Raw genomic sequence first — 23,308 nt, forward strand, 5'->3', positions numbered from 1 at the left:
AAACCTCAAGTTCCTCATGAGAAACGAGAACATTGTAATATGAACTGTCCCATTGGTATGTTGTGGAGATGAAATGCACTAATATATAAAGAGTGCTTTATACAACACCAGCCATATAATAATCAAACAGTTGCTAAGACTGTTATTCTCAAGCATTGGATTTGCAATCTAGAGTGTAATATATCTTATCAATATTATATATTAATTACACTTTATTACACATTATTATACATGTTAATTAAAAATATATAAATTACTATTAATATGCATTTAAATGCAATATTCAGCTTATGATAAGCATCTAATGAATGTTTGTCAAATTAAAATTTTCTGAAATTTAGGTAGCTTGGATGGAAAGCCTAGTGATTCCACTGGGAGGTCCTGCATGATGGCCCTGCTTTGAAACATGCATTATGCAAATCCTGGTATTAGTAGTGGGAGATTTTGGAAGTCAGAGTTTATGAGGTTCATCAGGAGGAGTGGTTCTACACATCAGCAACTAGTGGTGTGGTCAGTGAAAGTCGAGGGGGAGGATGTCAGAAAAGAAAATCACCATGGTTACTCAGCAGAATTTCTAGGGCTCAGATCACTCCAGCCACTGGGTAAGATGTGATACATACAGACCACAGTTTCCGCAGGAAAATATAGACAAAGGGAGAGGAAGACAGAGAGAGGAAAGGAAAGAGAGAAGAGAGGAGGGACGGAGAACAAAAAAAAGGAAGAGAGGATTGATGTCCTTCCAGATTTGGAACCCAACAGAGAACCTTGAGGCTCTAGCCTTTATTATGTCAGCACCCTTTGGATAAGTTCTAATGAAAGCCACTCTCACAAGCCTTTTCATAAGTGTTACTTTCCTGGGCATAACACTTTATATGCCAACAGTCTTTGTGTCCAGCTAATAGAAGATGAATTCCTTACTGTTGCTTCCCAATATATTCGCAAATAAGAGTGCAGACAACTCTGTCAGTCATAATCTTTTATCCTTTTCATTGATGCTAAATTTAAAAAAAAAGAAAGAGAAGAAACAACAAACTCCTGAGATTAAATAATGATTTTCTAATTTTTATATCCCCTAGTTCTTATTTTATAGTATCAATATGGGTACTAGATGAAATAACTCCCAAGCAGCTTTCTCCAGAGAAATACAATTTTCCTGACCATCTCAGGAATATAATTGCCATGAGCAGCACTGGTAATCAAGAATTACACAGAATATTGATTGTGTTCTTTCATCTCCCATCTTGGCCAAAATATGTAACCAATGGTGTATAAGTCACACTTTTCCTGACCTCTTTGTTTGACAGAAACCTCTGCAGTCAAGGATCTCACTGCAGTCCTGTCCACAGATGCCTGTGGGTTTCTTTGTTTTTATTGTTATTCTGTTTTGTTTAATTTTGTTTCGTTTCATCTTAACCCATTGAATACAAAGCAGGAAACCATGTAGGGCCCTGGCTCACTGCAGAGGCAAGACTGCCCCCGGAAATATGTATGGCATCCAGATGTAGTGGCTCTCTTATGAAGCTCAATGCCTCCCCTAATTATCCCTTCAAACAGAACTTGGAGGAAGAGCAATGCCCTCTTGTGAATGCAAATGGAAACTGAGGCCCAGTGAGATTTAAAATTAATCGGAGGGGGCAGAGTTCAGAGTGAAGTTAGAAACCAGTCATTCTTCACACCTGTGTGTAGTCCTAGATACTTGGGAAGCTGAGGCAGGAAGACCACAGAAGCCTAGGGGTTCAAGACCAGCCTGTACAACATGGCTAGACCCTTTCTCTAAAAAACAAAACAACCACAAAAAAAATGAGTCTTTCTTCACAGTAGCCCAAGTAATGTAAAAAGTATCAGATCACTAGTATGTCCACTCAGTTACACTTTGGAACCCCAGAGAGCACAGTTATTGGGGTCCTGTAACTGCGGGCTACAGGAGATTTTACCATTTTCATCATCACCATCTTCTTTCACCGAACTTGCTGAACTACAGCTATTTGTCCATTTATTTTATTTCCAGACTGTCCTGTGAACACTTCAACAGGAAAGATGGCATTCCTCACATCTATTCAACCAATAAGCACGAATCAAGGAACATAGTCCTTTCTCAATCATTGATTATTAAACAAATAAATTTGCCACATTTGTGCCAGAATATTTTATGCAATATGTTAAAAGTTTAGTAGAGATTTACAAATGATATATGTAAAAAAATGAAGTCAAAATTTTCCCCTAGCCATATGAGGCATTAATACTCACTTGGTGACATTGGAATTTGGGATGCCTGAGCAACTAAGAGTTCAATTCTAAATAGAAATAAGGAAGGATGTTTCTGGAAACCTGATACTACACACATGGGAAGGCAAATTTGAGGGTGTTGGTATCATCTGGCCAGAGATCCAATGGCAAGTAAAGCACACTAAGGGTTACAATCATGGTGTGAAACTTTCTCGAAGACCATATCTGACATCTACCTGACCTTGGGAAAATTACCAGGGTAACTCAGTGGAGAAAACCTAACTCAGACTCCATAGCAACCTTTGAAGGAAAAATGTACACAGAGTAATATCTGGTACTCAACAAGAGTGGTTCGGCTCCATGTGAACCATGAGGAAAATAACTGGAGATAGCAGAGTTAGAGGCCAGAGTCCTCTTGGTCTTGCAGAAGATTCTATGTGAGCACTTTGCTTTTTTGTCCTTGGTGTAAATCAAGCTTGTCCAGCCCGCAGTCTGTGCCCTATATGTGGCCCAGGATGGCTTTGAATGTGGCCCAAAACAGATTTGTAAAGTTTCTTAAAACATAAAATTTTTTGCAATTATTTTCTCTCATCAGCTATCATTAGTATTAGTGTATTTTACGTGTGGCCCAAGACAGTTCTTCCTCCAATGTGGCCTAGGGAAGCCAAAAGATTGGACACCCTGGGTATAGATAATGCTTGTCCCAACTGGTATTGTTTGGAAATTTCAGAGTTTATCAGCTTCATCCTCTGCTTTAAAGACATCTGATTTGTCTGCACCTTTTCTTCTCTCTACTACCCTGCACTGAATTCAGCATGGTTGGTTTCCTTAGGCAAACACATTCTTAAATATCTTTACCTAATTATTCTCCTTGTACTCTGAAAAAAGTCACCAGGTGTGGTTTATGAATTGCAGAAATATTTTCTTTACCATGAACCCCTCTCTTGATCTGAGTTTCTGGTCTGCTGTTTGCAAATATCAACCTACCACACAACTAGTTCCTATACAGACTTTGCAAATGTCTTTAATGTAAACACACACACACCACCAGGTTTTCCGTCTCCATCCAGCTTGTCTTCTGCCTGAGTTTCCTGGTAAGCACCTCAAATTGCCCTCCAATTTGGGAATCCTATCAATCAGCCTGGGGTGGAACACATCCCCTCACTATGGCCAGCACAGACTCCTCCTGGAAGGTCCATCTCATTTACCAGTCCACCATAGTGGGGAGTCACTCCAAACAGAGAGAGTTAGCAGAAGCACTGTGCTCGCCAGGGCCCTCCACTGTGCTTGACTTCATGTAGTGCTTCTCAGTTAAATTCCAGATTCTGTGCCTGCGTCCCATGATTTGACACCACTCTTCTCAGACAGTGTTAGCAACCATTCTCTGACTGCCCTGCCAGTCCCGTTTTCCAGGCATTAAATCCTGAAATAAAGTCCCTTCCTCACTGGTTTAAAGTACTGAAATCTCAGGACCCCTCAGGACTAAAGTCTCTCAAGTTGCAACTGTTTATTCCCCCTTAAATATTTGAGAATAAGAGAATTTACATTTCATTGTTAGTTTAATCCTTTAAAAATAAGCCCTACAATGTATTCTCTCTTGACAACAAAGATCTACGTCCTTTTTGTTTTGTAAAGTCTATCTTCCCTTTTTTCCCTTAGTTCTTTTATTCTTTTGTAATCTATAATTTACATCGCAAAATTTAGCAATTTCCTTCTGTGCTAGACATTAGTGCTATGCTCTAAATGATGCCTGTTTTCTTTCCTCCAGGCACATCATAAGATAACATTTTCCATCCCCTCTGAGGTTTGTCTTGACTTTTCTTTGGCCAAGGTGTGCATTTGCCTGGCTCCTCTCTCCCACTTTTGGAATCATAAGCACAGCATAGAAGCTTTGCTTAGACAATCTCCTGATTAAGTATGTTAAAAACAGAGCCACCCAACTCGTGGTTGACAAATAACATGAGTGAGGAATAAACGTTACTGGTTTTTTGTTTGTTTGTTTGTTTCTGAGATTTGGGAGTTATTTTTTACCTTTACATAAGCAAGTCCAACCTGGCTGTTATATTCTCAGAAACCTTGGTATCATAGGCCATGTTGTCAATAGGATTATAGCACTTAAAACCAAGTACTTCCCTCTATTTGTTTTATATCTAATATGTATTTAAAAGATGGCTAGAGATATGTAGACAATAATTCATTTGTTCAATATAAATTGATTGAACACATCCCTGTTTTATCTTTTATTGTGAAAGCGATTCTTTTTTTGAGAGAAGGAAAATAATTGGATGATAGGAGTACTTATTGAATATGGTCAAGGTCATTTAGCTTAGATTAATTGGCCAAAATGCCATTCTGAGGAGAAAACGAGGTGTTCCCAGGATGTCAAAACCACCTTTAAGTTTAATAAATGGCCAGTGGGATCAGTATGAGACAAAATCACTGAGATAACACTTATCTATCTGGTTTCTGTTTGTATATGTGCATATACGTGTGTGTGTGTGTGTTTGTATTTCTCCTACGTCATATATTATTTGTCTTAGAACCACCAAAAAAAAAAGATAGAAAAAAAGAAGTACCATGATATGCTTTGGCTCTGTGTCCCCACCGAAATCTCACCTTAAATTGTAATAATCCCCATGTGTCATGGGAGGGACTGGGTGGAAGGTAATTGAATTACGGGGGTGGGTTTTTCCTGTGCTGTTCTCATGATAGTGAATAAGTCTCATGAGATCTGATGTTTTGATAAAGGAGAGTTCCCCTGCACGTGCTCTCTCTTGCCTGCCACCATGTAAGATGTGACTTTGCTGTTCGTTCCTTCACCTTCCCCCATGATTGGGAGGCCTCCCCAGCCATGTGGAACTGTGAGTCCCTTAAATCTCTTTTCTTTATAAATTACCCAGTCTCAGGTATATCTTTATTAGAAACATGAGAATGGACTAATATATACTATGACAGACTAATGGGAGAAAAAAATGCATAGTGAGTACACACTTAAGTAACAGTGCAAAATATACAATGCAAACACCTTGAGAAGAGCGAAATCATTCTGGAGGGAAGAACCATATGAAACTCATGGAATTGTTGAGACTAAAGATGAATCTTAATAATTCTGAAGGCAGGAGACATGGGAAAGCCTATTATTGCCTTCATGGAACCATGAACGTGTTAGAGGGAGTATGCAGAGATCATAACACACCTGGATATTAGCTTGCCACTCATTCATTCGACATATTTGCTGAAAACCTACATATAACCATGTTGGGAATTATAGTGGCAAGCCAGATATCTGCCACCCCAATTCTCATTGAGCTTTGTAGTCTAGCACATGGAAAACAGTAAACAAATGATTATTTAACTGGCAATTGTGTTGAGTGCTGTGGAGAAATACAGTGTTATTTAAGGGTATAGACCAAAATGGTTTCACCTGGTCTGGGATGACAGGGTGAGGAAGGCTCTTCAAGAAGCAGTTTGGGAGGCATTTGCAACAGTAGAGCTAAAACACAGAGCAAAAAGCTAAGAGGGCTGTAAACAAGGTTGGGGAGGAAACAAGAACTCTGGAGGCCTCATTCTTCATAGTATACAAATGAGGTTCTTGAGGAACCTACTTGCATTATTTTGCTTCCTTTGTCAACATTTCCCAGCATAAATGTCTCTATATGAGTGATGTTTGTTCATTTAAGGAAGAACTCATGGAACTATTTAAAGAGCTGCCTTAAGAAACATGACATTAAGAGGTAAAATAACCACTTATTTCTAATTTCTCTAACCTTCCCATTAATGTGGTCTCATAATCTCTAAACTATAGTAGTATCTGAGTTAAGTCTTTTATTAGGCTGTATTGCCATCAAGTAGGGGTAACTTCCTTGAGGATTAATGTGTGAAAGCATTTTTTTCTTTCTAAGATGTTTACATTTCATGAGGTGTGTGTGTGTGTGTGTGTGCATATATCACATACATGTGTTTGTACATTTTCTATGTGCAGGAAATGCCAACTTTACTTTTTCTAAAACTTTTACACGAAACAAAAGAGAATTATTGGCATTCACTCATTTGGAAATAAATTTATAGGGAATATATTTTTGTTGTTTCTCTTCATAATTATTTTTAAAATGTCATTGGAGCTACTTTTTAAAACAAAAATCAGGCCCCAGGATGGCATTTGCCAGCTTTCCTTCTGGGGGATAGGCCAATCCTACCTTTTCTTTGGAGGCTGTCACTCAAGGTAAGTGGAGCAATGTGTGGCTGGGAGCTGGGGAACGGTTGCCAAAAGCCTTGCATCATTGCTTCACCTCAATGGAACTTCTGTAAGGGAAGAATAGGACATTATTGAAATCTTTCTGAAATAAAAAGATAGCCTCCCTAAAAAGCACTGAAGTGGTCCCCCAAAATGTTTCAAAAGCATCTTGAGCAATATTGGCATGAAGGAAGCCGTGTTTCTGCATACCAGTACTCTGGGGCCAGACTCGTAATGCCCTCAAATGACAGCAGAGGCAGCTCCCGCAGCAGCTGTTGAGAGAGGTGACAGAAAGTGGGAAGACTGCACAATGGAAAGGAAGGAGAAATTCTCTAAGGAGACACTGAAGCAAAGATTCAAACAGTATGACTCAGCCAGATGGTTGGGCAAACCCACTGGCAGATGGGCCAGTAGTATACACAAGAATTAGGAATCATGTAAGGGCCTTGGGAGCAATGGTTTAAAGCCAACTTTTCCTTGGTGAAGCCTGAGAAAAATGAAGAAGTTCTGGTTTTTGTTGACCTGTGGTGGATAGAATAAATATAAGTAGGGAAGTTCTAGTGTGGGTAGTCTGTGCTCCAGTTTCCCTGTGAACATAGGGACATGTTATATGGCTTGAGTAGATCATCAGGTCTAAGATAAACTGTGTGATGCATTCTTTTTTTATTTTTTTCCATTTAGACTAAAAATATTTGCTTAACTCACAATATATCAAATATTAGGCTAGGCACTGAGGTACTATTTGTAAACAAGATAGCCTATGGTTTCTGACTTAGAGAATTTTTGGTTTTTGGTGAAGACAAACACGATAATAAGTAGTCATAATACAATGTCATAAATGACACCAATAGGAAACTATAGGATGCATTGGAAGCACAGAGGAAACATATTTGGTGAGTGGGAAGGGATCAAGGCAATGTCTTCAGAAAATGTGGGCACTAAGCTGAATCCTGGCATCTGAGAGGAAATTACCTAAATGAAAAGTGCAATAGCAGCTGGTAAAAAAGAGGGCAAGCTTAAGGAAGTTTTCTTTCTAATCAGAAAGGAAAGAAACAGCATTTGAAAAAGTCTGATAGCAAGGGTTTGTTGCAATTCAGAGACAGGCAGGTTTATCATGGTTCTGGGTGTATAGTACTCAGTTAATGGTTTGTAGATATGAATTGTAATCTAGTCCTTGAAATGGTTTCTCTTGTTTGCTGCACTGCAAGCCACTTTGAGCTGGAACAGTAACAGGATTTGTGAATCTAAGAGGATGCTCTAAGTAGAATGTTCTCATGCTTTCATTATTTTCTTCTTCCTGTTTCCTCAGATTTTGGCTTCTGTTTTCATTCTTCCAAAACTTCCTATCTACACACACACACACACACACACACACACACACACACACAGAGTCATCTATTTTTGTTCTTCACAATTCATTCTTTGTCATTCTCCAATTTTACCATATGAAAAAATGAATCCAGCAAAATGAGATTTCCTTTTGGTCACAATTCAAATCATGTTGGGATTATCTAATTATCCATTTTATAGAGTGCTGTGATCCAATTAACAATATTTTAAAATGTAATTTCAAAGAAAAATGGAAAAACATAAAATGGACTGAAAAGCATAAGTGTGGGTTTAAAAAAAAGCATCCTAATCTACTCATGGGTTTCTACAGTTAGTCTTATGTATGATGCACAATTGAATAACGTGACAAGTTTCAAACAGCCACAAATTACCGAGGATTAATGAATGCTCACATAGGAATACATTTTTAATAGAACCCTATTGTCCCAGGGTTTTGGTTTATTTTGACAATGTTTTGCCTCTCTTTGTTCATGGTGAAAATTTTTTTCCCTTTCCCTTTGGCAGGAGAGAGAGCATGTGGGGCTTTGCCAGAGAGGAACTTGGATGGCAATCACCTAAGAACTCCAAACTCAGTGCCAGGGCAGACTGGTGTCTATTTTGGTGGGTTTCCAAGTTCTGAACATTGGAATTTAAATGCAGATGGAGGCCACTCTGGACGTGTGTCCACGGTAGTTGGGGTATTGTTGGTTGTGAGCTGGTCTACACACAGATCACACACAGATCTCTTTGTGGTGTTGGAGAAGTTGGAATCAGCTCATAGGGGAGTCCCAATGTGGAAGACCCAGGAGTGCAGCAGGCTTTGCTTTTTAAGAAGTAACTCATTAAAAATGAAATTGGAAAGAGGTCTTTGATCTTGCTTGGAGCCCTAGACAATCAAAACCAAAAATGGAACTGGAATTCCATAGTCTGAAGGTTTGTGACCAAAATCTTAATTCAAAGCTGCACTTTATTTTCCCTTTCATTCAGTTCAGCACTTTTAAGATCAGAAATCAGTTTCCTTTATGTCATGACAGGTTTACATTAAACTACTCGAATCTCCAAAATTACATTAAATCAGTTACATAAAAACAAAAACTAATTCATTGACATTAGCTCTCTTTGTAATTGATGAAAAGAGGAAAGAAGTGAAGTTTGAAAAAAAACCCTCAAATTTACACCTAAGTTAAAGACTGCTAAAGTGTCTTTTTCTTTTACTGATTTTCTATTTAAATTGAGAAATTAAATTTGACTGTGTAATATTTCCACATATGTAAACTCCAGAAACTACTCATAAAATAAAAAGAGTTTTTCATCATTCAGGAAGATATTTCCTTGATGGGTTTGCGTTCATCAATAAACTATGCCTTGCTTCAAAATGTACAGGCACGTAGGGCTGCTTCTAGCATCTCAGCAGGCTCTTAGAGTGGATTCCATAAGGGCTGATAGGAGAGTAGGGGTGAAAATACATACAGCAATATATCTATAAGCTACATGGCCTTGAGGGGATTGCCTAAACTCACCTGTCTTTCTCTAAATTGACTTCATTGAAAAATAGGGGTACAAACAGTGCACCCTTTAGTGTGTTTTTTTAATGACTAAATGAAACAATATTTGCCAAGCATTTTTAATACAGTCTGCTGTTTCATAAATGATCAACAAACATGTATTGCTGCAATTATTTATATTTATTATTGTTGATTTTACACAGCAATGTCTTCCAGTAGTTGATAACTTTCCACTTTTAAAATAATTGGAAGAATGTAAGCTCTCAACTAGTCCACTAGTCCCGAAACAGTAGATACCAGCTGGTAGAGATAATAGCTATCTGGAAGAGAGAGATACATACCACATCAAAAAACAACAAAAAAAGTAAGTTGGATACATGCATGAAAAAATGTCTAGCAAGATATAGAAAGGGAGCAAAAGGATGTTTGCTTTAATTTATAAAGATCAACATGAATAGAGATAGCATATCCTCCCTGAGATAGAATGTTGCATCCTTATGTAGAGAGAAAGTTGTATCCTTATGTAAAGAGAAAATTGTATTATCTGGCCTAAAATTCAAACTAATGGCCTCATTTTAAAAAATAAAACAAACAATAAAATCACACAAAAATTAAACCACATAGTCATAGTGATAAAATGGTACTTGTAATTCAACCCAAAATTACATATTAAATAACACATTTTTTTTTTCTGCAGGAATAACGCCATTTTTTTCTTCCTCTATCATCCCAGGGATGGCTCAAGTACTCAAAAGGCAGCACTAAAATAAGGCTATGTCTCTTCCTGAGAATACTCTGGACTTCATTCTCTGATTAAAGATCACAACTGCTTCTTCGTCGAGGAAATCATGTATTTCAAAGCCACCAATGAACAAGGTTTGCATTTGTGTTCATTTAAGAAAAGAAAAAAACCCTGAGCAAACCTTTCTCTGTGCATTAAGCCTTCTGACCTTTATTGAAATAACAAAAGAGTTATTCAAAGGACACGAGGATGAATTAAAGGTAACTTTCTATTTGCTAACATTCAAGGGGGGAATAGCTTGCCCGACTTTCTCAGAGAACTGCTCTGAGAGAATGCATTCAGTCCTTTAAGGAAAGTGTTCAATTATGTTTTTTTTTTTTAAGTTAAATGTCTGGATATCAAAAAGTTTGATATGTTAACAATGAAAAACTACATTAGCAAACTTAAGGCTGTCTTGAAGTAGCAGTACCAAAAAGTTTCTGGGGAAAACAATTTAGAATCTTGAGTTCTAGGCCTGTGTGCCTCTAAGTAGTAGTGTGGACTTACGTAAACAGCTTAAGGGAATCAATGGATTTTGTTATTGGTGGTGGTGATGGTGATGCCTCATTTTGTTTTCTCTTCAGAATGTTATGCAAAATGTATAAGATTCTGGGAGGAAGGAACTTGGTAAATCCTATGAAGTCCTTTAACTAGAAGTCCTATGTATTCTTCTATTTTCTGTTCCCATTGCTATTACCTAGATAACTGTAATAGTCTCTGAACTGACCTTCCCGCTGTAGTCAACCTCCTCATCAGTCTATCTAATAATGTATTCACTCCAGATTTATCTTTATCATTTCTCTGTTTATAAGCCATGGGTTACTTATTATTGCTACCAAATTAAGTACAAAATTTGGTCCAATACGCAAAGAGCATAAAACATGGTGCCATTTCCATTTCTTTTGTGACTTTTTCTTTTTCTTCTACATAAAACTTATTTTCTAAAAATGGTTGGCTCTTTGCCACTATTTAAATATGTCTTACATTATTTTGCTTTTACATCTTTGATGGCTTGGGTCCCTCTTCCCTGGAGCTCTTATATGCTACCCTACACAAAATATGAGCAATGTCCCCACACAAAACACAAGTAAATGCACATACATGTTTCAGATGAATCAACTTTGGCAAGGTGTCCAGGTTGAAAACGCACAGATTTTATTGTTTGGCAGGCATTTTTTTCTTCTTAGTGGTAAGCATTTAATTTTTAAGGGTAATTCCATTCCTACTGCTTTAATACTCTCTTAGGAATCTATTACATCTGTGATTTTGACATAAGACATTTAACCTTAAATCATTTTATTTTCCGTCCTTAGAATGACAATCCATGAATTACACAGTAAACAAATACTATATGTATGAGACCGATTCACTGTCACAAACCTAGAGAAGAAAACCCTTTTGAGGTTTAAAGCTGAGAGGGAGATAAAAACTTGGTTGTACTACTTCTGGGAAATGCTGAAGTTATACACATGATTTTCCAGTCACTGATTATTTTAGCAAAGTAACACAAACAGAGGAGGAGCTCTGGACTCTAGCTTCTCATTTCTAAAAGAACAGATGTAAGTTATCCCTTTGAAGCTTTTCCTAACTGGACAATTCTTTCATTCTAGAAACCCAAAGATCAAGTATTAGTTATCAACTATAAGAAATAGGATTTGTTTCTAAGACTACATATTAGTAGATCACAGACTTCATACTTACTCTTATTTTATTATTATTTAAAATTTTCTAAGACTTTAAAGAAGAATTAAATATGGCTTGGTGGAAATGATGAATTTTATCAATAAATCTAAATTCTAGTGATACATCTGCCACTTTGTTTATAAGCTTGGAGCACACTTTTATTCTATGTGTGTACATATTTCCATTTATAAAATGGGGTTATTGTAAAGCTAAATTGAGATTTTTATTAAATATAGATGAATAGATTGATAAATAATGTGCTCTAATTGAATAAGTCATTCTTAGACTTTCTCCCCTTTACTAAAAATTATATGCTGTAATAATTTAAAAACATTTTATTAGTAATTTTAAGACATATTATCTTACAGACCTATAGAAAACCAAAATAAACAAATACATGTTCCTCTGATACAAAAAAAAAAAATCATTGGCATTTTTATTGCTCTTTTTTGTGACTTTCTTGAATACGGTATAATTTTCTACTTTTCAGTAATGAAACACATATTGGAAGTTATCACTCAAATGTCAGTACGAAGATGATGCCAGGCTATGCATCTTCATTCTCAAAATTCCTAGAGAATTTTTGGTGTTGTCAGAATTGCTAAAATATATCATGTGTCTGTTATACAGAGGAGACTCCAAAATGGCCTGGGATATGTCACTTAACTGTAATAACACATGTCAGCCAAACAGTTTTCATAGATCATGATACTCCTAATAAGAATAAAGCACTAGAGCTAAAAAACAAAATCCCATTCATTTCTGTATTAAGGCTTTTGTGGCAAATTAAAGACTCTTGACTCAATCTAAATTCAAAAGAAAGGGGCATTTCATAAAGATATGGGAAGTCACATAGAACTCAAGGATAAGAATTTGACTTAGCATTAAGAATAGCTAAACAGGTCTGGGCGCGGTGGCTCACGCCTGTAATCCCAGCACTTTGGGAGGCCGAGGCGGGCAGATCACGAGGTCAGGAGATCGAGACCATCCTGGCTAACACGGTGAAACCCCGCCTCTACTAAAAATACAAAAAATTAGCCGGGCGTGGTGGCGGGCGCCTGTAGTCCCAGCTACTAGGGAGGCTGAGGCAGGAGAATGGCGTGAACCCGGGAGGCGGAGCTTGCAGTGAGCCAAGATTGTGCCACTGCACTCCAGCTCTGGGTGAAAGAGCAAGACTCTGTCTCCTAAAAAAAAAAAAAAAAAAAAGAATAGCTAAACAAAGGGACTCAAATTCCAAACAGATTCTCAATCTTCCCTCATTCTTTTCTGCAGAATGATAGCTTATATTTCTTTAATCTAAGGAAGAGAAAAGTATGAAGTGGAGCCTCTACCTCTTTTTACAAACTTCCAGAAACTTTCTTGAGCTAAAGTTCAAATATTTTTGGCAGGTAATGGGATGTATTGGTCCAGCACTGATAACAGGTTATCCTACAATCAAGTATACTCTTTCCAGAAAGCTGAGTTAGGTAAGCACATGGCAACTTCTGGTGAAGCTACATGGATGGATACAGCAAAGGGATAATTTTAGCAGGAAAGGTTATACCTGTTACTAAAAAGCCCCTGTGAGACGCATTTCTGATTTCTTTGTCTAAACATAGTTCTCTCTTTTGATATCTCATTGTTTTTATTTCTATAATCCAGACATATTGGTACCTAATTATACATTGCCTTATATTGCTCTTTATCACACAGATACATACTCTGTTTCTAAACCAAGTACAAATATTTTGGTGTAGAACCACATCCCGTTTCTGTTGCATGATTCAGAATGCCATGATGGTGCTAGTGTGGTCCTACCTATGTAGTAGCCACTTGAATAATTCTTTAAATTCAGTTGACTGTTTTGCATAAATAACAATAAGTATGTGTTTTATTTCAAATAAAAAATGGCTTAAATGAGTTTATTTTCTGCATCTAGTTTTTGAACTTACAGATAGGTCAGTTTAGTCAGATCAATAGAACCAATCATTCATGTTGAAGCAAGTTCTAACTCTTTCAGTTATATTTATCTTTTCACTGAGCCATCTATATGTCTATAAAAAGAGGGAGAGAGGACAGGGGTTTTACATGGCTGCAGGTGAGAGATTGACAGCAGGAAGAAACTGAGCGATGTGGTTAGCCAAATGATATGATACTCCAGAGCCTCAAAGGAGATTACTAGTAAAGGTAAGGTAGACTAACTCTCCTCATAAAATACCACCATCAGATTTTTAAAGTACTTATTTGCAATCCAGATAGGTTTTTGAAAAATTTTGACAAAGATATTTATTTAATGTAGAATTATTTGGACCAAAATTTTCTAAATAAAATATTATGTTATAATATTTTATAAAATAGTACCTCAATATATACATATTTGATTAATATAGTTGCTAAAATGTATGCACACTTTTAGTTAAAATGTTGTAGAAATTGATGCAAAACAATATTTCATTAAGACTTTTCTTCATCAGTCAGAATATTTTGTTTTCCTCAGAATCACTTATAGACATTTCTACTTATTACTTTTAGCAAATACATTTCTCTGGCAGAGAGAAATATGTAAGTTATTAATTTTGCTAATTAATTAGTATTAGAGTAGTGTTATTGTTGATTACAATCATTTTTGTGTCATTTTCCTAGGAAATCTTTGAATACTAAGCTGATACCAGCTACTTTATAAAATATTGTCTTCTATAAAGTATTCCATGTCTGTTTTTGTGAGTTACCTACAGCTATGTATTTAGTATTTAAAGAAAGATGCGCTTCTGATTTATTTACCTACTTCTAGCATGCTAATTTAAAAATTAAATTTTTCCTCTCTTCCCCAGGAATACTTTTTAATATGACTTCTACAGAGATGGTGATAAACATATTCTTTCCTAAGGGTCAGACACTGTTTTGGAAATTATTAAAATATTTATTATAACAATATAACTATTGGAGAAGGTCTTATATATTTCATCAAGTTTTATTTATTTTTATTTATTATTATTATTATTTTTCTTTTATCCTACTTCCTGTTTAATTGCAGAATTTCACCAAGTTTTATAAATGTTTTCCTGCAAATTATAGTCTTTACTTTTAAAAATAAATCATGGCTAATTTCTTTTTATGTGATGCTTTTTGTTAGGAAACAGATGAGTGGGAGTTGGGAACTCAAGTCTAACCTACTTAAATCAGAGAGAGCATTAGCGCAAATATTCTTAAGTAAGCATTCATTGTCTAATCAAACGAAACTGGCTTACTCAATGTTTGGTAGCATGTCTTTTCAAATCCTGGCTCAGGCTCTTGACTAATATGGGCTGCTCACTCTGATCCCATTGGGGCTGCAGAAATCTCCTATTTCCTTTCATTTTCAGGTATGCAACTGCCTTTCTAAGCCATGACTACATTGCTAAATGAATCATTGATTTGGAAAATCTGAAGTGACCTTCAGCTTGTTCTCCAGCTCTTCCTCAACAGAAAAGAGAGGCAAAATCAGCAAAATATTGGAAAGAGGTAGTTTTTCTAAAGGTATTTGTGGCAGGTAGAAGATTGGAGGCCACTCAGCTATGTGTGTAAGTGTGTGCAGGGAGAAATTAGGTTCTATATTCAGAAGTGACATTCTTTGTATTTTCAGTGTAGCTCCAAAAACAGAGCCTTTTTCTTATAGTTCAGAGTCAGACACTGCCCTTGGCTTCGCAGCCGTTCTAGTAAACTATTTGTTACTCAGAAAGCCTCAAATTCTTCATTGAATTTATTTGGACCAGTTTTTGTGCACTTATCTCGTTGGCACGGTAATAGTCTTTTGAATAACCAATACTGTGAACAATTATACAATTAAAAATTCTACTTCCATTATTATTCTTAACTTCTCCCTTTATATTTTGTTACAGTTATGAGGTATGTTTTATTAACTATTCTAGACATAGATCTAGCCCTGCATTTACTCAGCACTGCCTTGCTCCTTTTCATGAGGGGTGATCTAGTTAGACATATCAATATTCAATGAAATGTATAGATTACCCTGATAAAATGGCTCAATGAAGTTCATGTAAGGTCAATGGAAGATTGAGGCATCATATGCACTGAGCCACTAATTGGTCTCATACTAGTAGGATATAGCTATCCCCACCCCCCTATATCTCGAGTCTCCTTCCTCTTAGGTGCTGAGCATTTCCAAAGGCTTCTCTAGCTGAAGCAGGTATAAGAAAAAGAAGTGACATAAAGCATCAACCCTTAGGTATAAATGATTGGCAAGTCTCAACCTTGCTAAAACTGAAAGACTTTTCAATTGGCTATGCTTAAAAGTTTCTACTGAATTACTGAAGCCATAATTATGTATGTAATTCAAGTTTCCTTTGAGCTGACCTACAATGAAAGAAGTTACCTAGATGACCTCTTAGGTCCTTTTCTCTCTCCAGCAATTATGGATACTTTACGAATCTCATAAGGAGTACAGCTCATTTATTATTAACACCATTTTAGAATGAAGGAAGAAGAGGCTTAGAAAGGTTTAGTAGCAGAGAAGAGAGCAGCCTTCTGATTTGTGGGTTCCACATTCTGGACGCAGAAAACTTTCAGTCATTCTTATCTATTGTGAAGCTTGTACCAGTTTCTCCATAAACTTACAAAACCAAACCATTTTGACAAGCTTTGTTCCTGCCTCTGACTTCTTTCAGATAGTGGCTAACCATCTTCTCATGATGAGTCACTTTTGCTCTTCCTCATTCCCTTCTTGATGTTCAAGTAGGTGAACGTGATGACTATAAAAGGCAAGCAATTAATATCTGGAGTTAGGCAGAGCTCTGTAAGCCAATCTCCAAGCCTGAGCAAGCTCCTTTGTCCTTAACTGTAACCTTGGCACATGAAAAGTGACTTCCATTCCGTTTTACCAACATTTTGGTCAAAGATCAATTGCCATTGTAATTATATCATATATCACAGGATGGGGAATCAGTGAGAGGGCAGGCCCTTTAAACTAATACATATCATTAGCATTTAAAGAACATGAAAAACAAATTGAACATTAGTCCTCATGTAAGTCTTTTTTCTAGAGCAAATAATTTTCCAAATTAAAATGAATAAATTAATGAAATTGTCACATGTCTGAGAATAAACTAGGTTGGTAATGCCGTCAAGCTCTTAGCAAAGTTTAGCTCATTGTACTTCTCTGTCTGATCATTATAACATCTAATCAAGGGGAGCTTAAATACTTCAATGAGCTCTCAAAATAAATTTGATCTGAGCAGCTCAGGTCTCATGGATTCCTAGGGTTACTGACTAGGTGAAACATGTTTTTGTTTTAATCCCTGTCTCAGCTCAAAGAGGATTAATGCCCGTAATTCTCCTATCCCCATTTAATTGAGAAATGAAATTTAAAGAGGCACCTCCTGGAACACTCCACTTTGAAATATGACCCATCCACTGTCTATATAATAAATCTTCCTCTGCTCTCACACACTTATCCACATCCTTCCTATCCCAAAGAAGGAGGAAAGAAAGTTATTGTGTGTGTGTGTGTGTGTGTGTGTGTATGTGTGTTTCTGTGCATCTAATCCAAAACACACAATGTTGTTGTTTTATTTTTCAATTTTGGAATTATCCTAATAAAGGCATTCTCTGGGAAGCTCAGACTGCATCTCAAACCTTTCTCTGACACTAGCGTCCGCATTGGAACAAATAGCCCTTTCACTAAAAGCAATACAGTTATTGCATTCATGTTATGTGATTGTAATTTTCACTTTTGCTTTCAATACAACATTAAAAGAAAAATTGTCTATAGGAAAGAAAGAGGCAATATACTATATCCTGGAACTAATTCTTTGGCAAGTGTAAAAAAGGGGGCCATAATTCTGAATAGAGGCTCCTGTCCTAAAACAGACCCAATGCTAAGATCTAATAGAAAGGGCACAGAGAAGCATAAGGAAACTTAATGTCAATTTCACGTTTTTTGTACAAGTTGATGTGAGGATCTAAAGAGGCAATTTCTGTAAAATGCCTAGTAGAGGACCAGGCACACAGTAAGCCCTCAGCAAATGCTGGCTGTTATCATTATGTTTTATAAAGAATTTTTACATCTTCCTCCTAAGCCCTGAGGCTTCATAACGAAGCCTTATATATGACTCTCAATGGCTCAATGTCTTTCCTAACCTAATGTAGAAAGTGACATACCATTGCTTCCATCATAACCTATTGGTCACATGGACCAACATAAGACCAATGTGGGATGACCCTGTACATAAGGGTAAGAGGCAGGCATCACTTGGGGCCATCTCGAAGGATGGTGACAACAACTGCCTAATGGCAGTTGAATCCTTTATCAAGCTACCCTCAGTAACACTTCAGCTTTCAAGGACCAGGTTTTTGTGACTATTGTGAACAGGATTTCAGTGAATGAAGATATATCCCAAAATAACATTTCACTTAAAAGTTGAATATCTGTTATCAATTTACAAATGCTTTTATGTTATATCTCACTTGAGCTTCAAAATAACCTTTTAAGACAGACAAGAGTAGAAACTACTCCAGTGATTTCATAGATAAGGAAACTGCAGATCAGAGAGACTTACCGATTAACCTAAGATTTAAACTAGATATCCTCCTAGCATTCTCATGGCACTTATTCTGCTAGCGTAGGCTGCCTTGTATATTTTTTAAATGACTATCTGTTTATGTGCTGGTCATGCGGTTTGCAGCAAATCACAAGTGTGTAATTTTTTTTTCTTAAAGGCATTTAATCTACTTTCTAAAAATCACTAGAATTCAGAAACTGATACTACTTCTTTTGTTTCATTATTTGCCTCCCTGCCCCCAACACTCATACATATTTGGAGACACGCATGGACACTCATGAACACACATATTCTTCTTTCTAGTCCCTTATCAATGGCAAACTAAAGTTATTTTAGAATATACTAGCTGTCATTGTGCCACAGAGAAACCTCTCTTTCATACAAATTGATATATGTATATAATCATACATGTTTATATATAAACTTTGTAGCTTTCCTCCCTCTTTCTAAAATAAATTATGAAAGGTTGTATGTTCAGGCTTCACGCAGAATTTTTCATTTGAGGGAGACTTTTTCAACCCTTTCTATTTGAGTTGGTAGCCATTTATATGAAGAGAAAATGAATACTAATGGAAAATCCCAGAGTGGATTTGGAAAATCATTATAACAGTTCTGCTATAGGTTTGGGCCTTTGACAAAACACCTATTCAAGGATGAAAAATCCACTATTTCTCTTCTGCATTTCTTTTTCCGAATACAGCTAGATTGAATAACAGGCCAGATAAAGGATTCAGAACAATTGCTTTACTAAGTAATAGTGAGCCCATGTTCTAACCAATGGGACAGAAACTGACCCTCTGTATCTCTGACACAGTTGCCTTTCATTGACAGATTTACAGTGGAGGGGTTGGGAGAGCAGATGAATTAAAAAAAACAAAAGCAAATCAAGATCCCCCATAAATTTCACGCTCCCCACATCTTCCACCTCAGCACCTATTAGAACACCTTACTCTTAAATTCTGCACATGCGGAGATTTATTTGTATCCCAGAGGTTTGCTCAGATGTTTCCTCTGTGCTTTCAATGCAGGCCCACCCTTTTCTTTCTTCATATTAAAACCATACAGATTCTCCTTGAAGCCTCCTCAACTGGTAATAATCATTTACATCCTTGCTAGTCCTTATGATTTTCAAATTACTTTTAGATAATCTAACTCAGTGATCTCCACACAACCTTAGACACTTAGCCCAGCAAGTATTGTGCTTTTGCTTTCATGGATGAGAAAAAGGAGACTTGGAGTGCTTTGATTAGCAAACAAGGTTACAGAGCTAAAAAAGGAGTGACACTGGAGTAGATCCCAGCTTAAATGAAACCCACTGCTTTACCTGCCCCTATAGCCTGCATGATATTTCCCTATTCTGAGTGCTTGGAGCCCTTGGAGTCTCTTACATCTAATGTGATCATTAAGAGGTACTAACTGATTGCTTCTTGTGTGCAGCTAACTCACTGGTGACCCAGCACTTTGGGAGGATGAGGAGGGTGGATCACAAGGTCAGGAGTTCGAGACCAGCCTGGCCAACATGATGAAACCCCGTCTCTACTAAAAATACAAAAATTAGCCAGGCGTGGTGGCATGCACCTGTATTCCCAGCTACTTGGGACACTGAGGCAGGAGACTTGCTTGAACCCGGGAGGCAGAGGTTGGAGTGAGCCAAGATCGTGCCACTGCACTCCAGCCTGGGCGACAGAGTGAGACTCCATCTCAAAAATAAGTAAATGAATAAATAAAAATAAAATAGATTGAGCCTCCACATTTTGCATGCAGCTTTCTTGGTGCTTGTCCTTCTCCTGTGCTTACTCAAAGATGGGACCTTGTGCACAATGAGAAGATTGGGACCAGTAGGGAAGAATGAGCTAGATATTGTGGGCCCTCTTTTTTTTTTTTTTCTGCTCCCAGAAATCTTTGAGGTAAGTAACATAGTCAATTGAGGTCTGGAGTTATGTACTACATTTATTCATTTTTTTCTTAACATAGTCCCTCCTTACTATGTGATATTCTCTGTCCTAGACCTTGAAAATACAAGTTAAATATGGCATATTCTTTACCTCTATGAGCTTAAAATTGAGTGGGGAAAGTTTCATTTTTTTATTTGAAATGAAAACAAACTTAAGTACCAATATGCATGAGAAAAATAAATTGTTCATTTCTTTACCTACATCTCATCAGGAGTAAACACATTCTCTCTCTGGCTAAGCCAAATATACCATAAATCCCTCCTAAAAAAATACCCTGAAATTGAGAATCCAATTTTAATGGCTAAATTATATTTACCTTGAACTGAGCATTTTCTATTAGGATTTATGTATGCATCTTGGGGATTCTGAATGTTGGACTTTTTTTTCTTTTTTCTTTCAGATTTTAACCTGAATGGAAAAGACAATATGAGGGTGATGAAAGACTCTAGACGGTCCGTCTTAGGTAAGAAGAGAAAAAAAACATTCATTCCACTTATATCCAAGGTGTTTCACAGATGATATGAAATACTTTTGAATGGCTCAGCTCTTTAACTAGTTCCTTTGATAAATCCAGGAGTCAGAACTTAGAAATATACAATAGACTTTTTCCTAATCAGCAATGGCACAGGTGGAAATGTGTCCTCTGTGAGTGTATTCAATAGCCACTCAATGGCCTTTGACCAACATACTACCTTTTAAAATGCAAGATCCTGCAGTCAAAATTTCTGCTCACATTCTCAGAGCTGTATCTCTTCATCACTTATTGGACTTAAACTCTATTGTCTTCGGCTGATTTTTCATTAGGGTGAAGGGTCATTGACCAATCATTATGCATAAATAACTGGGAAATTTAGTGGTAAGCCTTCAATAGTGGAAGTAGCATAAAATAACAGCAATCATACCAAGCTCTATTGAGAGAGTCCTCAATGGAAGTAATATGAATGGGGATAGGGAACTAGGGGTGAGAGGGCAATTCCTCTGGGAGTTTCATCCCAGAGGAGACTTCACTTGAACTGAACTCCAAAGGATGAACAGAGTTTTGCACTACAAAAATTGCATAGATATAACAAGCTAACAGAACAATCCGAGCAGGTAAGAGCCTGGGCCATGGCTTTGTATCATTATGCATTGTTTGGAAGAATATTAATATTGATTCTCTGTACCATTTTTGAGTATATTCATCAGATCCATTGCTTGGTTTAATTGCATTTTGTCAAACAAGAGCCTTCCACACAATTTAGGAGACTTTTAAATACTAGTTGATATATTTCACAAAACTGTATTCTATACTCAAAATCCAGAGTTAAAATTGAGGCCCATTTCTTTTCCATGATGTAATACTATGTTACTTCAGTGGCAAATTCTCATATTCCTTGAAAAGCTCATCATCTTGAGGTGACATTTCAAAACTGCCTTCATAAAATTAGGAAGATCCCAGAAAGCTTGAAACAGAGAACAGTTATTCCCATGATATATGATCTTCCTGGGCCTCTACCTCATAAACTTCTAACTTCCTTTCAAATAGTATAGAAAGGCCGATTTTTCCTCCTTTGTACACAACATTCATTTTTTCCCCTCTCTCTGGGCTATTATTTATTATTTAACTTGGTTACTGTATTATTTAAAGAAAAAAGCAGTTTGCAATATTGCCTGTATGGGAGATTCTATAGAGGGTAAAGTAATATTGATTGCATTGTAGCTATTAACTACTGTTCTGGAAACAAGGAAGGAGTATAAGACACTGAATCAGGGCAAGAAGTACATTCACCCTCCTACAAGCTAAAAAAGAAAAAAAAGGTAGCAAACCACCTTCCAAATTATTCACAAACTTTAGAATTTCTTCTTCAAGGTCCAAAGAGCCAGCTTGAAATGTTAAGATAATTGGTGAACTTACAGGAATAGAAATGGCCCTTAAGGAACAAAAAAATTTCTCATACTTTTAGAGACTGTAAAAAGAATGACCAAGCTTCCATAATTTTGTTCTGGTCCACATTTTCAACATTAACTACTAAATCCTTTATACAAATGCACGTTTATTTAGACTGCTTTTCCTAGAACCCCCCATACATCTTTTTCTGGTTCTTTCTGATGATCATATCACCCCTTGAAAAATCCAGATTAAAAAAAAATGTATGAATTTACATACACTTATATTCCTTGGTCTTTCTCCATTAATATACCTGGATCTCTCTGTTTTGGTTGTAAGTGTAGAAGTTGGTGGAATCCTATTTCCAATAGGGGTTAACTAACCAAATGGGAATTCTATAGATTGGATCTCACATTGGAATATTTAGAAATAAATCTGTAAGAAGGCCTGGGAAGCATAAAGGACCCAGGGGGAGAAAACGCAGTCAATAAGGCTAGAAATGGAAGAACCCTTTTTAAAAATCAAACTGAGAAAAAAAGAAGCAGATGTCAAAATCTCGGTATGAAGTCAAGTCACAGGGACAATGAAATCCAGAGTAGGGAACAGAGGTCAAGAGATTAGGGGAGGGGTTATTTTTGGGAAAAAAAATCAAGAAGAGTGTAATTTGTCACTGACATTTAATTGGCCTCCATGGTGAGATGCATGGAATTACCACCAGTATTTAAAAGGCTATAGACAAGGAAGACAGAATCAATCAATCAGATTTCCAACTGAACTTATCCCTCTGTTAAGTGTTGTAGCAACAGAAAATACGTGCTTCCTTAAGGGAAGTTAGAAGACCAAGGTAGCACACGAATCAATTAGAAAATACTGTTTCACCGTACAGAATACTGGTTTCTATAGTCCCTCTAAAACACCCTTGCTCAAAGTGATTGATTAGTAAATACTTGTTAAATAAACCTAAGAGCTGTTTGTGTTTTCTAGATTCTATGTAGTATAAAATTAGAGGGGAGAAGAAATTTAACAAGGGTAAAGGGCAAGACAGATCTAAAAGGAGATGGAGCCTGAACTATGCATTTGATAGTAAAAGATAGGGGCAACAAGAAGGAAGAGAAGAACAAATGGGAGAAAAATGAAAAGGGATGAGTAAAATAATGCCTCAATAAATTAAATCATTGCTCAGGTGTTAAGC

This window comes from Gorilla gorilla, chromosome 17 (genome assembly GCF_029281585.2).
Source record: "Gorilla gorilla gorilla isolate KB3781 chromosome 17, NHGRI_mGorGor1-v2.1_pri, whole genome shotgun sequence".
Lineage (NCBI taxonomy): Eukaryota > Metazoa > Chordata > Mammalia > Primates > Hominidae > Gorilla > Gorilla gorilla.